This window comes from Petromyzon marinus, chromosome 27, assembly GCF_048934315.1.
Source record: "Petromyzon marinus isolate PM22_M1 ecotype Great Lakes invasive population chromosome 27, UKy_Petmar_22M1.pri1.0, whole genome shotgun sequence".
NCBI lineage: Eukaryota > Metazoa > Chordata > Hyperoartia > Petromyzontiformes > Petromyzontidae > Petromyzon > Petromyzon marinus.
This window is the reverse complement of record NC_133693.1, coordinates 6524321-6530683: the sequence shown is the minus strand read 5'-3', so window position 1 is coordinate 6530683 and position 6363 is coordinate 6524321.

Below are 6363 nucleotides of genomic sequence, written 5' to 3'. Positions count from 1 at the left end.
CCAACACTGCGTGATTCCCCATCCTCATCCCTCCACCCCCCACCCACCGCGACAAACTCTCCCCGTGCCCCACGCGAGCACGTGAGAGTCACGTGGCCCCGACTTCCAGTGTAGCCACAGAGTTCTTAGGTCGCTGGTTTCTTAAGCCCTGACTGCAGCCTTGCACCCCCTTTGTTTCTCAATCGGTAACAAAAAATACACGTGCAATAATGTTAATGAATGCACAGGGTTTGATGAAGCAAAGTACGTTGTAGCTTACGTGCCTGCGCTTAATTTGTCTTTTCGATGATTTGTCTTCTAAAAAAGAAAGATCCGGCCACGTCTCGCACCCCCAGAAAGGGCATCTCGCACCCCAGGCTGAGAAGAACCACGGGTTTAGAGCAACGCCGAGTGAACAGAAGCTGACTACCGTAGGGTCACTGCAAGAGGGTAACTCGCGTGGGGGCAGGGGGTGCCTCGCCGCCCCCCCCCCTGTTGACCAAAGCTACGAGTTGGGGCCCCCCTTGACAACCGCCACGAGATACGTTTCTCAACAACAACAACAACAGTGTAAAAGAACAAAACGCTTTGGCAATGATGTGGTTCGGCAAGAGGAGCCTCGGTGCGACCGTGCGAGACAAATCAAATTTTCGGGGCACCACCAGACCGATTGCTGAAACCCCCTGAGCGGATAATGTATAGTCACGATGCCACTGGCACTTATGTAATGGTTAATGATGCTCGTTATTCACTGGCATATAACCAAATCACGCGTGATGCTAAGAGGGTGTTGATCCTGGCTCGTACTTGCATGGGCGACCTGAATGCGCTAGAGATCGGTAGTCGTAGCAGTAGCTAGTACGCGTTGCCTATCAGCACATCGTGCTTCCGGATCAATAGCCTACAGCTGCAATTGATTTTTCGGCGACTCGTCGGCAGGGTGCGGCGTTCGGCCACAAGCAGAGCAAATACCAACGAGAGCGGGCAACAACACGCAACAACAACACACAACAACAACAACACAAACACAACTGGCATCACACGACGAGGAACATTAACTATTGCAAACATAATAGCCATGAGAACAAGCAACAAAAAACAACTTCATCACATGCTGAGCAAACCGAACGATCGATTACAAACATAATTGCCTGCAGCACAAATCGGCTCGGGCAATGACAGACGGAGTTGGAAGTTGGCCACGAGTGGGCTGCCAGCGTGCGCCCACCTACATGCGAGGAACGTTGGGCCAACGTTGCTTGCAACGTTTCCAACCGCATGCCAACGTTGGTGCAACGTTGGCATATTTTCGGGGTATCGGCGTCGCCAACAAGTTCGGACAGCGAAAGGCGGCTATACCGATTATCGCTTCGATTACTCGACGAATATGAAAATAGTGGGGGGAAGCCTGACCTCTATTCCCACGTTGTGCCGCTGAACGGGAGGTGAGGGGCGGGGCTTGGTGACGTTATGGACCATCATCAGCTCGAGTAGTCGACCACGAAATAAAAGTAGATTTTAAATATGCGTCGCTGAATCAGCTTAATTGGCTAATGAACAACGGAGCAATGTAAGCAGCTCGTGGGCTGGAGATGGACGGCGTGGGAAGGGCTCCACCCAGCAGTGGAGGGAGGCGCAGTGGCCACACTGGAGCAAGAAACTCCTGGGTTAGATTCCCAACTTGGGCGCCTTTATGCGTGGCGTTTGTATGAAAGAATAAGAATAGGTTTTACCCTTTCTGCCAATAGAACAGGAGGTGTTAAGATGTTGCAACGAATCAGGGCTGCATCAACCACACGTACCTGTGGCAAAGCAAGCAAATAATGCTCTGATAATTATAGATGGCATTGTCTTTAAAACTGATTGGCCTACACCAAAGAGAAACAGCATAAAATTTCGATTTAAAGCTTTCGTGACTGCAGGGATTCATCTTCTTAGTTCTTTCGGTAAAGTCACGTAGGATGGAAATAAAATAATAAAACGTAATAAAAAAATATATTTTATTTTTATTATTTTATTTCCATTCTACGTGACTTTACCGAAAGAACTAAGAGGAGACAGCCTTCTTTGTGGCCTTGTCTCACCACCAGTGTCAGACCAGAGAACCCCAAAAGGCGAATGGTACAACGGCAATGCACGAATGCTCTCTCCCTGTTCTGCATGAGTTTCCTCTGGGTTTATTCCTGTTTGCCTCCCATAGATAAAAAAATAGGAAATCACAGTTGTGACCGGTATTGGTCAAAACCACATCCTCCATTGCAATAAACAAAAATACACACTTGGAAATTACCAAATCAACATCGCCCCCTACTGCGAAAAAACCTGGCAAAACCCTCCGGAAAAAAAAACGCGTTTTGAGACTCGTTCCTGGTTAAGTGACTGGTGCAACTGGAGGTATCCCTCGATTTACGCACGTTCGGTTTGAAGGAAAATTCGCGTTCACGCAATTGACAAATGACGGACACTTGTCGATTGACGAAATCGAATTTTATTCAGTCCGAGCGTATTCGCCTATGATCCAGCACTTTGGAGGAATACAGGGGTTGGTGAATCACGCGAGGGGGAATTTGTGAGGCTCCCAACCCAACTGTGGGGCTTCCCAGTCGGCAGGAGATGGCAGTACAAGCACGCAGATTCTTGAATCCCTCCATCTGTGAAGACCGTCGAGTTTTCTTCACGCGCCTTTCACTTTCCCTGCGGGTTCTGGCGTTTCCTTCCACGTACGTGCAGGGACTCCTCTACTTACGAACATTCGACTTACGAAGTTTCAGAAGAAACCTGCCACGTATGTCGATGGCGGTGGTGGGGCACCTACATCTACAGAACGTGAAGAACCAGTGGCATCTACATCTACAGAACGTGAAGAACCAGTGGCATCTACATCTACAGAACGTGAAGAACCAGTGGCATCTACATCTACAGAACATGAAGAACCAGTGACATCTACACTTGCATAATGTGAAGAACCAGTGGCATCTACATCTACAGAACATGAAGAACCAGTGGGATCTACATCTTGAGAACATGAAGAACCAGTGGCATCTACATCTACAGAATGTGAAGAACAAGTGGCATCTACATCTTGAGAACATGAAGAACCAGTGGCATCTACATCTACAGAACATTAAGAACCAGTGGCATCTACACTTGCATAATGTGATGAACCAGTGGCATCTACATCTACAGAACATGAAGAACCAGTGGCATCTACCGCAGATTATTCAACTTTTAAAGCCATACCCCGTGTTCAGTGTACGTGCCTGACAACACGTTGGGAATCGACGGAGTAAAGTTGAACAAATCGACTTACGAACAGACCTCTGGAACGTAACTCGTTCGTAAGTAGATGACTCCTTGTATGTTGAACTTCTTTCGCACTGTACGTAGCCATACCGAACGTTCCAGTGCGACAGGAGCGACTAACTTTGTCAAACATTCGTTTGTGGCATTGGCCAAACCACGCATTGTATATCAGCAGGACCATCCGGAACTAGTCTTGAAACGTCGGGAGACTTGCCTGGGGTTAATAAAGGACACAACGACTCAAATGTATATCACGTATTTCTACTCTATCTCTGAAGTGTGTAGTTCGCAGTCGTCAGCAGTAGCAACAGCATAAGCCATGGTCAATCCACTGCTGAATGAAGACCTCCTTTACAATACAATTCATCCGATATTAGGAAGCCATTGGAGCTAAGATGCACTTTTAAATCCTAGATTGAAAACTACTTAGAACTATACTTAGAACTGCTTTTTGTGTTGCAGTTTGTTGTCCTTCCCCTGCACCTCCGATTAGCACGGTTGGCTAGGTACGGTGCGAACGAAGTTCAACATACCTACATACTAGTCGTCGCCGTCTCTCACGGTCATGCGATGTTCCACGCATTTTATTTACCGACTCTCCGCTCCTCCACTTTTGCTTCCTCAGGCTTGTGCAGTGATCACGCGGAAGCTTCAGGATTTGGCCAGGAGATGGCAGCAGAGCAAGCGGGCTCAAGGCCTCTCGCCGTGGACTCTGTGAGTGTGCCAGTCATCCCCGCCCGCGTGTGCCTGGTGGATGTCGCGAACGCGGTGGGCTGTGATGGTGGTGCGGGGGGGTATTAGGAGAGGTGGAGTAAATTGTGGGGATCGGCGATGGAGGGGGCCCGGGGGGGGGGGGGTTGGTTGGGGGGAGTGGGAGGGTCCTCTGCTTTGTGTCTCGCTTTAGTCACAGCGACTGCAAAAGCGGAGGTCGCTCAATTTAGTGACTCCTACAGCCCCCCCCCACCACAGCCTCCCACCCTTCCCTACCCACCCACCCCCCCTCCCTTACCCTCCCGTTACTCAATACCTTCTCTATATTGTTTCGCGTTTGAACGCAGTGGCGTTCTCTGTGCGCCAATTTTGTCTCCCCCCCCACCCAAAACCGCACGTGCGCGCCACACGTGGTTGCCAATTTCTGCTCGGCGACTTCTGAGGACCCCCCCCCCCCCACCGTCTCCCGGGGGAGAAAAACTCGCGGAGGTTCACATTCAACGACCCCCTCTGGACCCAGAGTGCCACACCAAGGTGTTTCACTTGTCACCGGCACCTGGATTGACACGGGCAACAACAAAAAAAACCACCGAGCTTTGTTGTCAGTCCACCGCTGGACGGAGAGGGCCTCGCCGCATCTTATCGAGGCCTCACCACGCTGGGGTACGGGTTAGCGAGGGAGAGAGAGGTTCGTATGTATGTTGACCTTCTTTCGGGCCGTACGTAGCCAACCGTTCTAATCGGTGGTGCGTGCGGGAAGGAAAACACACCAAAAGACAAAAAAAGCAGTTTGAAAAGAAATTCGTTTTCAATGGAGCTGATTTAAAAGTGCACAGCTCCCAGTGGATTCCTAATGTCGGAAGGAAGATCGTTCCAGACGGCCGCAGAAGCGCATCCGAAAGCGCGCGATGCGAGTGACCGTCTTTGTTCGATGGCCAACCCAAAGTCGCTGCGAAGTTCGCGTGATGATGCCCATGCAGCACTGGTTCACATATACAGTGCTGTACACTTGCCATTCATTGCTGCTATTGCCACGGTCGGGAGTCGAACTGAGGTCGCTGAGTTCACAGCGCAATGCGTGAACTAATTTGACGTTGCTGTTGTCGCCTAATTCACCCGAATTCCAGCTCTTCGCAAGCTCATTATTTGGCAATGCTTCAGCACGCTGGTCAGTGCGAGTTAATGAATGAAGGGGTGCCCAGGACTGGTTCAGATATCACTCGCCCTGTCCGCATATTCGCCAATGCCGGAAATCGAACTCAGTTTTGGTGGGAAGTGATACCACCAACTCACCAGAGGACCCCATTTAAAACCACTCATTCAATTAATACTAATTAATAATAATTAATAATGATTCATATGTATCTAGCACTTTTTCAGGAGGGTCCTGCATTGGGTTTTCATATTAAGATGTTTTCAGTCAATTAATTTTCAACCAATTTCGCACCTCCGTTTAGCAAGTTTGGATACGTACTGTGCAAAAAAAGTTCAACATACTTACATGCAAAATAACGAGTTGGGTTGATGATACACGTCGGGAGGAAACTGGAGCTCCCGGAGAAAACTCATGCTTTGCGCGAGGGGGCAGCACTCGATCCCTGTACAGATCGAAACAGATGACGATGAGTCCACTTGCTGTACTGCCTTCTCCTGGCGAGTATGGTACCTCGGCGCCCATGGGAAGGGAGTTTCGTTACATTTGTGTGATTCACCAAGCCTCGCCTCCGAAGTGCTGGATTAAAAACCACTTCCAATTATAAATAAACGTACGCACACAAATACTGCAGTTATACAAAGACACGAAGAGAAAGATCTCCCGTATAGACATTAACAGACCGTTGGGCAACTCGTGTTAGCGAGCATCTATTCAGGCCGGCACGGCACACGAGAGGGTGGGTGGCCAGCACCACGCCCGGCCGCCTTTGTAGACAGGGCGGAGGCCCAGGACCGGTTCGGAAAATCGTCACTGGTGTTGGCCGTAAGCGGGAATCGAACTCAGATGGCCGGGTTCCTAGGGCATTGCGCTAACGACAACACTACCGATCCCCACACAGACAACAGCGATGCAGCCATAAACGGACAATTGCACACTCAGACAAACACATACAAAGATGCACACACACAGACATATACAGACACAAATACAAAGATCCACCGTAAAGACTTAACAGACTGTTGGGGCAAGTGCTGTTAGCGAGCACATATGAAGGCCACACACACACACGCGCGCGCGCGCGCTCGCATCAGCCACACAGGGAGGCATTGAAACACACAGCGCCAATGCAATAATTAAGATTATTTACGGGAGCCCATATGTCGCGCGCACTCGCGTGTAAATCTAGACATTGTTTTGTCCCAAACAATCCAGGC